General features: G+C 36.8%; 1 long non-coding RNA gene across 1 annotated transcript; it reads right to left on the reverse strand.

Annotated features, from left to right (window-relative positions):
• Positions 1–920: 920 nt before the first annotated feature.
• On the reverse strand, positions 921–11,559 carry LOC122452262. The gene is made up of 3 exons (XR_006272640.1): positions 11,428–11,559; positions 8,137–8,139; positions 921–931 (listed from the first exon to the last, which is right to left on the reverse strand). It is a non-coding gene; the product is annotated as an uncharacterized LOC122452262 (long non-coding RNA).
• Between the last annotated feature and the right edge of the window lie 420 nt (positions 11,560–11,979).

Genomic DNA, 11,979 nt, shown 5'->3' on the forward strand with positions numbered 1-11,979 from the left:
GAGGATCAATGAATGGATAGGAATATTACTCAGCAATAAAAAGGAATGGAATCTTTCCATTTATGACAGCATGAACGGACCAAGAGAGTAATGTGCCAAGTGAAATGTCAGACAGAAAAAGACAAACACCATATGTCATGTAGGTATAAGAGCAAAGCAAATGAACAAATATAACAAAGCAGAAACAGACTCATATATGCAGAAAACAAACAGCAGTTGCCAAAAAGGAGGGGGTATAGGAATTTTAAAAAAGGTAACTATGTGAGGTAATAAATGCTAATTTGATTTTGGTGATCATTTCATTTTATATTTACATAAAACCATCATATTGTACACCTTAAATATATACATTTTTTTCCCAGTCATACCTCAATAAAGTTGAAAAAAGGAAAACAAGTAAAGTGAATATCTCATGGCTTTTTGTTCATCCACAATATTGTCCAACCACTATCCCATATGTACTTACTATTTCTCACAAAATCTTGATTTATTTTAACTATATAATAGTCTATTTTCAACAGTATAATTTTAGAATTTAAACAGTAAGGAGAAAATTGTGTTAAATCATGAATTAAGATATGTTTCATAAATATTTATTCTATCATAACATTCTTATTAATATGTAGTAGCAATTTCTTTTAATTTTAAACTAGATTAATTATATGTAATCATTCAGTATAAAGAAGTGTTTTCTCATGAAAAATATTTAAACATAAAATGAAAATGAATTTAGAAGTGAATCCCTTGCATGTTATATCTATGGTTAGAAATATTAGCATATACTTCAAATTTAAGATCAAATTCAATCATCATTCTATTTACTCTAAAATATGGCATGTGAAGTTTTATTTCTAATGCATTTTGAATCAAATGACTTTTTTTGCCTGTGCAATGTGTGATTTCATTCTTGATACATTTTCTCTTTCAGTATCTGAGGAATTTGCCTAAGGGAAATCAAATGTTGAGGGGAAGCTGTCCAGGGATATCTGCTTTTGTAGAACAATGACTTGAGTACAATTGATTATAAAATTGGAATAAAGGAGTTAAGAAATAAAAATAAAGTTGGGGTTAAAGGTTTGTGTTGGTGGTAGGTGTGCTTGCTTAGGACGTTGGTGTTTTCTGGCATTGGGTACAGGGTTGCACTGTTGGTTTTTTACTATTATGTTCTTTGCTTTGGTTGTTGTTGCTGTTGAATGTGATGAAAAGATTATGGAGAAAGAGATAACAGATAATAACAAAGTAGGGGAAAAATAGGGGCTCTGGATATCAGGAATGTTATAAGCTTGGAAAATGAACTAAGGGCAACTGAATGGAAAGAAAGAAAAAGCTAAATTCTAGGTGATCTCTAACCAATCACACATTATGTAATTTCCATACAATTTAAGAAGTGAAGCTATAATTCAAGCGATGGATAAAATTAAACAGGACTTGAAGGTGAGTCTCTCTTTTGCTGTATACAAGTATCTTAAACTAGGGCATCCTCCAGATGAGAAAACAATATACATTTTAAAAAATATCAGAACTCCAAACCAGTCCATTGCATAGCATACACTTTTAGGTTACAGTTTATCAAATATGGGAATACACTCTAAAAGTAAGGGCAGCTATAGAAAAACTCACTATAAATAGTTGAAAAACTCTTCTAGCAACCTGCAATGTTGACTGATAAATAAAGGATATTTTAAAATTTAAATTATGTTTATGCACTTAGCACACCTCCTAGGAATAATAATGGCAATTGTTATATTTTTGAAACAAAACTGATGATAACTTTAATTTATTATAATCAAGTCAAGTGCTGCTGCTTTTTAAGTATCACTATGTAACTGGTTGTTCATTCTGCATTTTCGTATTCTGTAGTGCATTCTTTGGGTGAGTGAATTTTGCTTAGAGACACAAATTTCATACTGAAGCAAAATTAAACTCTGCCTACACAGCAAAATCTGTTTATTCTATTGCTGAGATAAATGACCCACAATTCTAACTTTGATTTCACCAAAGTTCTTGTGACATAAAAATGTTTTAAATGTTATTTAATTAACATTTAATTAATAAATGTTATTTAATTAATCTGAGTATTTTAAATAATGAGTGTTCAGTGACTCAGTTGTCTTTGACTCTTTGCAACCCCAAAGTAGCCTGTCAGGCTCCTTTATGCATGGGATTTTTCAAGCAAGAGTACTAGAGTGGATTGCCATTTTCTCCTCCCAGGGATCTTTGCTACACAGGGATAGAACTCTTGTCTTTTCTGTCTCCTGCATTTTCAGATAGGTTCTTAAATAGTAGAGGTACATTTGTTTTGCTAATATGAGTAAAATCGTGTCCTAAATAATATTTTTAGAAAGTTACTTTTATCATTTGACATGATCATGGTAAATTTCCAGGAGTATACCTAAAAATCTCATAGCTCATATTTTAATGATATTATAGTATTTTACTTCTTTATAACTTCACCTAATTTTAATTTTTTCCTTACGTGAATCTTATCTATACAAGTGCACACACATACGGATACATAAGCCTCTCTCACACACTGACATAATTAGCTTATATATTTTCTCTGAGTATTATCCTTCATATAGTTGAATTTTTCACATATATTCACATCTCAATAATTATGGTTGATACATAGAAAGCAATAGATTCTTTGCTGACAAAGGTCTGTATAGTCAAAGTTGTGGGTTTTCCAGTAGTCATGTACAGATATGAGAGTTGGACCAAAAAGAAAGGCTGAACACTGATGAACTGATGCTTTTGAACTATGGTGCTGGAGAAGACTCTTGAGAGTTGGATGGCAAGGAGATCAAACCTGTCAATCCTAAAGGAAATCAACCCTGAATATTCATTGGAAGGACTGATGATGAAGCGTCAATACGTTGGCCACCTGATGCAAAGAGTCGACTCATTGGAAAAGACCCTGATGCTGGAAAAGATTGAGAGCAAGGGGAGAAAGGGATAACAGAGGCTGAGATGGTTGGATGGCATCATCAACTCAGAGGACATAAGTTTGAGCCCACTCAGAGAGAGAGTGAAAGACAGGGAAGCCTGGTATGCTGCAGTCCATGGGGTTGCACAGAGTCGGACATGACTGAGCAACTGAACAACAAATAGATTTCTAAAATATTAGTTCTGAGAATTTGGCTTTATGTTTTAATAGGGATTAATAATATTTTGGCTTCTCAACTTTTCTAAAATATAAGCTTGTGGTATTTGAGAGAATGCTGCATTAGCTAGAATGGTCATTATAATTTGTAAAATATATTTTAACAGTAATTCTCAATTGTTTGTTTTTAATTGGCAACACCCTTAGTGATTCTATTACATATATTGTGTTGATTTCAAGTGTATATTGTGGCATATCAGATATTTCAAATTCTAGTTCACCTAATATGTTTAAAATAACACTCACGTTATCATATTTTGTTCAACAATTTATTGCTATATATATGTTGTCATTATTATTTAAATTACTAACAGTCAATTATATTAAAACATAGCCTGTTATACAGCCACACCCCAATTTGTGGAATTCAACTATTTTGGCCAATGCAAATCATTCTTTAAAAATAATGTTGGATCATTTTTCATTATTTTTCAGGAATTTCATATCCCTATTTGAATTTTTTTAATATCTGTGGTTGTCTGAAGAACAGTCTATGATTTTATGCATGAATATTATTGTAAGGCTAGGACAGAGAAAAAGAGATCAAGCCAGGCAGTCAGGCAGAGAAAGATTTATTATAGTAGGAAAGAAAGAAAGTGACTGGCTTTAGAGAAAAATCAGGGCTCTCTTTTTATAGCCAACCCTCCTTATACCCTGTTGATGGGGAATTCTGCCCCAGAGGGAGGGGGCTCAGTTTATCTTTAGCCTGCAGCTGGGGTCTTGTGGTCATGTAGTGAAGGGGTCTCATGATCGGGTGGTCACGTAGTCTTGAGAAACTGGCACCAGCAGGGAAAAACAGGATATCACCTTAAGGAAAAAACTGGATGCCCACCAGGGCAATGTGGCCACTGTGACTTCATCCGTTGCTTGTCAGGTCACCACAATCGGCCATATTTTAACTATACGCTCTAAGACCCTTGGAAGCCCTAACAATTATAGTCAGGTGAGATTTATAAAATGAATGTGCTGTGCTTGGTCACTCAGTTGTGCCTGACTGTTTGTGACCCCATCAGTCGGGGGACTGTAGCCTATCAGGCTCCTCTGTCCTTGGGGATTCTCCAGGCAAGAATACTGGAGTGGGATGCCATGCCCTCCTTCAGGGGATCTTCCCAACCCAGGGATCGAATTCAGGACTCCCGCATTGCAGGCAGATTCTTTACCATCTGAGCCACCCAGGAAGCCCATAAAATGACTATTGAGACTAAATATTTAGCTTTGAAATGGTTTAATGATACATACACATTTTAATTCTTTCTCCACTGAGTTTTGAGTCAATGGCTTGTGTCCAAGAGGTTAGATAGGATTTGATTTACTAATATTATAGGTTGCATTAATATATTGTAACACTGAATGAGCCAATACTGAGTAGATCTAAGGGACAAAAAGCTCAGTGACAGGGAGACAGGAAGAGAAAAAGAGAGCATAGGAGATTGGACTGCATGCCCCTGCTTACTGCCGTTGTTTCGTCTCACCTGTCAATCAAGTTGCTGCTTTTCCCTGGAAGAGTGCCTGGTGAGAAGAACAAAAGGCAACGTAGTTTTCCAAATAAATCTTAAGAGGCAGGCATTCTTTCTTCCTTGCAAAAGTGGGTGAAGGGAGAGTGAGGGATGGTTGTTTGCCCTCCTAAATGTCATTTATGCATTCAAGAAATAAGGACTGGGATTTATTAAGGCAGCAGAAATGAGCAATGAACAAAAGACAAAAGTTTTCACATTTACTTCATTTTCATTACAGTGTGTATCTGTGTGTGGAAGAGGGGATAAATATATTTATTAACTAAGTTATATAACACTATAGATAGCAATTAGTTGCATCTGGGCAAAAAAAAAATAGAGGAAATGGCAATCAACTCTTGGTAATTCTTGCCTGGGAAATTCCATGGACAGAAGAGCCTGCTATGCTACAATTCACAGGGTCACAAAGAGTCAGGCATGAATGAGTGACTGAGCATACGTCACACAGGGAAAAAAGAAATTAAGCATGATAAGTGGGGAGTGCTGGATAGAACTGGAGGACGGCAAATTTAACTTAGGTGTTTGGGACAGTCTTAATGAGAGGTAACCCACTTGAGTGAGGAAGCTCAAGGGAAGATGTTCCAAACAGATAGGAGACTCTGAGAAGGAAGAATGATGTTTTCCAGGAAAGGAGAGGAAGTGGATCAGAAAGGAGAATAACTACCACAAAGTTTGGATGGAAATCGTGCATGGAACTGTTTGGGTCTGGGATGTTATGAACATCCTGTGTAAATCTTTCCAATTTATTTTCATTTAAATAGCCTGTTCAAGTTTTCTAAGTCTTTATGAGTCATAGTTTGCAATGTATATTTTAACAGAAAAAAAAAAAAAAACAAAAACAACACCCTCCCTGTAAGACACTTGATGGGATGAATCTTGGCTTTTGGCCTTTAAATGCCATTTATCTACTTTTAGCATTTACAGTCTTCTTGTTGCTTTTCTTTGAACATATTTCTTTGCAAAAGCTTTTAATTTAAATTGTTTCAAGGTAATCTTTAAGTAGGTTATCAAAATACTTCACTGCAGATGTTTAAAAATAAAATTAAATTAAACTAAGAAAAACATATTTCCTGCTCAGTTCAGTTCAGTTCAGTCGTTCAGTCTTGTCTGACTCTTTGTGACCCCATGGACTGCAGCATGCCAGGCTTCCCTGTCCTTCACCATCTCCGGGAGCTTACTCAATCTCATGTCCATTGAGCTGGTGATACCATCCAGCCATCTCATCCTCTGTTGTTCCCTTCTCCTCCTGCTTTCAATCTTTCCCAGCATCAGGGTCTTTTCCAATGAGTCCATTCTTATTGGAATTTCCTGCTACATGGAGCCTGTGTGTGTATGTGTGTTCATCACTCAGTCATGTCCAATCTTTTGCAAACCATGGACTGTAGCCCGCCAGGTTTTTTGGTCCATTGGAATTTTCTTGGCAAGAATACTGGAGTGGGTTGTCATTTACTCCTCCAGAAGATCTTCCCAATCCAGGGATTGAACCCATGTCTCCAGTGTCTCCTGCATTGGCAGATTGATTCTTTATCACTGGAGCAACCTGGAGAACCCTATGTTGCTCATAAGTTATAACTAAACTAATTTGTGAAAAAGTGCTCTGATCCCAAAGAGTAGGGTTCCATTATTCTATTTCTCATTTGATTACTATCTTTTCTGGATTCTGAACTTCTGAGTGTTCCCAGAAGATATCTCAATGTAGGTTTATATGTATGTGTGTGTCAGGGGGGTGGGGGGTGATGGATGCTCAGTCATGTCTGACTCTTGGTGATTCCACTGACTATAGCCCACCAGGTTCCTCTGTTCATGGGATTTTCCAGGAAAGGATACTGAAGTGGGTTACCATTCTCTTCTCCAGGGGATCTTTCTGATGGAGGGATCAAATCGAGGTCTCCTGCATTGCAGGCAGTTTCTTCTTCTTTTTTTTTTTTAAGTGGGCTTATTTTTATTTTTTATTTGTTTAATTATTATTCTTTTTTTCCCCATTTATTTTTATTAGTTGGAGGCTAATTACTTTACAATATTGTAATGGTTTTTATCATACATTGACATGAATCAGCCATGGATTTACATGTGTTCCCCATCCCGATCCCCCCTCCCACCTCCCTCTCCACCAGATTCCTCTGGGTCTTCCCAGTGCACCAGGCCCAAGCACTTGTCTCATGCATCCAGCCTAGGCTAGTGATATGTTTCACCCTTGATAATATACATGTTTCGATGCTGTTCTCTTGAAACATCCCACCCTCACCTTCTCCTACAGAGTCCAAAATTCTGTTCTGAACATCTGTGTCTCTTTTTCTGTTTTGCATATGGGGTTATCGTTACCATCTTTCTAAATTCCATATATATATGTTAGTATGCTGTAATGTTCTTTATCTTTCTGGCTTACTTCACTCTGTATAATGGGCTCCAGTTTCATCCATCTCATTAGAACTGATTCAAATGAATTCTTTTTAATGGCTGAGTAATATTCCATGGTGTATATGTACCACAGCTTCCTTATCCATTCGTCTGCTGATGGGCATCTAGGTTGCTTCCATGTCCTGGCTATTATAAACAGTGCTGCAATGAACATTGGGGTGCACGTGTCTCTTTCAGATCTGGTTTCTTTGGTGTGTATGCCCAGAAGTGGGATTGCTGGGTCATATGGCAGTTCTATTTATAGTTTTTTAAGGAATCTCCACACTGTTCTCCATAGCGGCTGTACTAGTTTGCATTCCCACCAACAGTGTAAGAGGGTTCCCTTTTCTCCACACCCTCTCCAGCATTTATTGCTTGTAGACTTTTGGATAGCAGCCATCCTGACTGGCGTGTAAGCAACTCCTGCAGCTTAATTCCAGAAAAACAAATGACCCAATCAAAAAATGGGCCAAAGAACTAAACAGACATTTCTCCAAAGAAGACATACAGATGGCTAACAAACACATGAAAAGATGCTCAACATCACTCATTATCAGAGAAGTGCAAATCAAAACCACAATGAGGCAGGTTCTTTACCATCTGAGCCACCAGGGAAGCCCTGTGGGTTTAGATATGGTGGTTTACCTGTCAGACTCCTCTATACATGGGATTCTCCAGTCAAGAATACTGGAGTAGGCTGCCATTTCCTTCTCCAGGGGACCTTCCCAACCCAGGAGTCAAACCCAGGTCACCTGTATAGAAAGCTTTAGATATAGAAACTTAAAAAGTAAAAAAAAAAAAAAAAAAAAAATGAACTTCTATTAGGATGTCATCTGATTAGGCTGAAGCAAGGCATTTATCTACCTATATTCACAGTAGCATTGCTCTAACCTGGTGACTCTATCTTCTGTTTTTCTGACCAAGTATTTCAATATTCTACAATCAAATGATCTTCTTTATTTGTCTCCTTCAGTGTATTCCAGCTCCATCTCACAATAGCTAGAATCATCTTTTCACACATGCTCTCTCTCATAAACACTCAAGTATACTGCTACTGAAAACCCTCTTAAAGCTTCTTAAATCTCCTAAATTAGAGATTATAATATTGAAAGTGATCAGTTGGGCCCTGAGTAATGGTTTCCTTTTAGGCCACTCAAGCTTTATCTCACAATTATTTTCCTCTCTTTCTTCAAGTTTATCAAATGCTTCCCTCCAAAGCTTTCACACTTGTTGTTGACCCTCCTTAGGGTTTTGTCTTCCCTCCCATGAATTCTCCCATTATAACTTTTTAATCTATTGAACTTTTCTGCCTTGCATTTACTATATTAAGTAATCAAATGTTGTATGTACTGCTACTTGACTAATACCATTTTCTACTAGACCATAAGCTCTTTGAGGGCAGAGACAATTCGCTAATTCCTTTTCATTCAGAACATGGCAGTTTTGTAACATAGCAGCAGCTAACAAATTTTTGAGGAATGAATAAATGACCTCCTTGAAAGTTCTAATTTGTTCACATCACTTTCTCGCCTCTTGTCAGCATTTTCTTGTTTTTACTATTTGTCTATTAGGCTTTTTGACCATTGTTATGTTGTTTGGTCACCAAGTTGTGTCTAACTCTTCATGACCCCAGGGACTGCAGCATTCCAGCCTTCCCCAAATTACTCAAATCCTTCCCTCCATCACATTTTCTTGCCTAGGCTTTGGTGCACACACCTGCCCGCCTGTCCTCTTAGGTTTTTCTATATAAAAGTCACAATCCAGGCAGTTTAGTAAGACTGTAATTCAGGGTCACCTACCTCAAATATTGCTGCAATCCTATTATTTTATTGAGATTGGCTCAGACTGTATTGGAATGACCACTGCTCTGGGATTGGTGCCTAGACTTCTACTCAATTCCTCGGGTCTAACTCTAAAAAAAGATAAAAACAGGATTTTCCAGTAAACTGAGAAGATCAACAAGATCTCAGTGTTTCCCATCTCAGGGTTCTCTGGTAGGTTGAGCAGAAATTTGAGTCCAGTGAGTCTCTTCCTCCTTCTAACTGAATTGGAGATAGGAGGACCTGTAGCACGGGAGTTGCTGATTCATCCTCCCCACCCCATCAAGGAGGGAAAGTTGAAACAAGGAGAGAAAGGAAGAGTGGCTTTCATTGCCCACTGGTGCTCCTTATTCCTCGCACTTTCTCTGCTCCATATTGAGAACATCGGTCCAGTACATCGTTCTACCATTCAGTTTTCTGTATTACCTTTATTATCAAATAGTGCTGTACTTGCAAGCTTTTTTGCAAAAAAAAAAAAAAATGCTAGTCATTAATAAATTCCCTAAAGGGTGAAATACTTTTTTTGTATGATCACTTCTTGGTATTCTTCATCTATTAAAAAAAAAAAAAGAATAAAGTCCTTGGTACATACCTTTGCTGAGTAAAATATAAATAAAATACTAATTTGAATAAAAGTAAATACATACTATGGGAGGGAATATATACTGAGAAAATAGCTTGAAAGAATAAAACAAAAATACTGTTGAGGATTGGTTGAAACCTTAAAGTGGGGTAAGAGAAGATCTCAGTGAACTGTGTAGATATTTGTGGAACTTTTTCCTGAAACTATTCCTAGCACAAAAATTGAAGTCTAGCATTAGACTTAACTGCTAGTACTAACAGTTCTTTAATAATTTTTTCTTTATAATAAGAAATAATACCTTTATTTCTCAAATGTTGGCATCCTGTAATTTTGCTTTAGTAAGATTGTACTATATAACACTAATTAACTTAAAAAAAATATAGTAATAATACACATAATGCATTATTAACCAATACAGAGAAAATGAAGAAATGTGTAGTGAGTTGTTAAATGCTAATCCATCAAAACAATTACAAGTAATAACAAGTAAACAGTGGAAGGAAGAGTAAAAATGTTTCAGATAAAAAACTAAGCATAAAATGCTGTGCGATTAAATAAAAACTAATTCAGATATTCCATTTCCTCTCCACAGTGTCTTTTGGTTTTACAATAATTTTCAAAAGGAGTGTCACATCTATTTTTACAAGGTTATTCTATAAGAAAAGTCCTAAAATATTCTTAATGCTATATTTATGCTAATGCTTGTACTTTTGTTATATCTTTTGGTTGGTTACACTGAATAAGCATTTAATGATGCAAAAAAGATCTAGAAAGTGGTTTATTTTCCTGAAAGCTACATTGAACGTGGACCATTCTTATGACTAAGACACTTCTTTAAAGAAAGAGGAATCCAGTATGTTAAAGTGAGTGAATCTGCCAACATTTTTTATCACAGAAACCAAATGTTTGGAGGTTTTAAAAGCCACAGTAGAATGCAGGCATAGGGGAATCCATTGTGACCTAGCAACTCAATTTTGAAAGTTTTACTAGTCAAGTATATTAAATATATATTTAGAAAACTGATGCTAAAATGCTTGTTAACTGCGCTTAATTGTAGTAATCATCTCTAGATGCACAAATACTGAACCATTATGTTGTGCACCTGAAACTACTATGTCAATTATATTGCAATTAAAAAATAAAAAAGAATATAGATACTTTAAAAATTTTCTCAAATTTCTATTAAAGGTATAAAACAATGTATGCATTTCTCTGAGCATTATGCTACATGCAAGGCTGTTTTACTCATTATATTTCAAAGAAGTGCAAATAGTAGGCAAAATAAAAAATTCATCTAGAAATGTCTGTTTATTTTAATAAGCTATATCTTTGAAACGTTAAGTTACGTAGAATAATCACCAACTCAACGGACGTGTGTTTGTGCAAATTATGGGAGATAGTGAAAGACAGGAAGCTTGAGTACTGTAGTTCTTGGGGTAACAAAGACTGAACACAACTGAGCAACTGAATAACAATCAGCATATTTAAGCATGTGTTTATTATTTAGAGGAATAGCATCCCTGTTGTCCAACATATCCAGAATTCTCCCAAGGAGATTACTGAGAACTATTCTGATTAATTTAATTTTAGATGATTTTTTTTTGTTCTTACAGATCTTTGTATTTTAACATAATTGTAAATTTACAGTTATGGGAAAAATAATTCAGAAACTAAAATCCTGTGCACCTTTACTCATGCGTGCATGCTCAGTCACGTCCAACTCTTTGTGTCCCTATAGTCCACCAGGCTTCTCTGTCCATGGGATTCTCCAGGCAAGAATACTTCAATGGGTTGCCATTTCCTCCTCCAGGGGAATCTTCCTCACCCAGGGATCAAACCCACTTCTGCACTGGCAGGTGGAAACTTTACTACTGCACCATCTGGGAAGCCCACACCCTTACCCAGTTTCCCCTAATAGTAACTTCTTGCAAAACTATGGCACAATATCACATCCAGGATGTGAGGCTGTCACAGCTAATGCCATGGCAGGCAGCCTAGATTAACAGTAGGCCTGGTTTCCCAGGGTAACATAATTATCAGGCCTCCTGGAGCCAGCCAATCAACATATGCCTAGCCAGAAAAAAGGGAACCTATCAGGGGAAAGCTGAAAGCCCCACGTTGGGCCAACAAAAATTACCTTGCAACTGTGTAACCAATCAGCTTGTGCCAACTACCCACTGTGTAACCAATCCGATTGCGCCAACTACCTGCTGCTTATTTTGACCTAATAAATACCCGAGAGAACTGGGGCTCGGGGCCTTTCGTCCTCACACACCTGGTGAGGGCGGGAGGCCCTGGCTCGAGTCAGTAATAAATTCCCCTATTGCGAGTTGCATTGTTTCGAGGAGTCTTCTTTCCCGACCGGGGACTCGGACTACGGGCAGAACAAGGATGTTTACACTAATTCAATAAAGACCAAACATCTCCATCAGCTCCAGGGCCCCTCATGCTGCCCTTTTATAATCACACCCACTTGCTTCCAACCAAGGCTTCATCCCACCT

The sequence above is a fragment of the Cervus canadensis genome, chromosome 13, assembly GCF_019320065.1.
Source record: "Cervus canadensis isolate Bull #8, Minnesota chromosome 13, ASM1932006v1, whole genome shotgun sequence".
Taxonomy (NCBI): domain Eukaryota; kingdom Metazoa; phylum Chordata; class Mammalia; order Artiodactyla; family Cervidae; genus Cervus; species Cervus canadensis.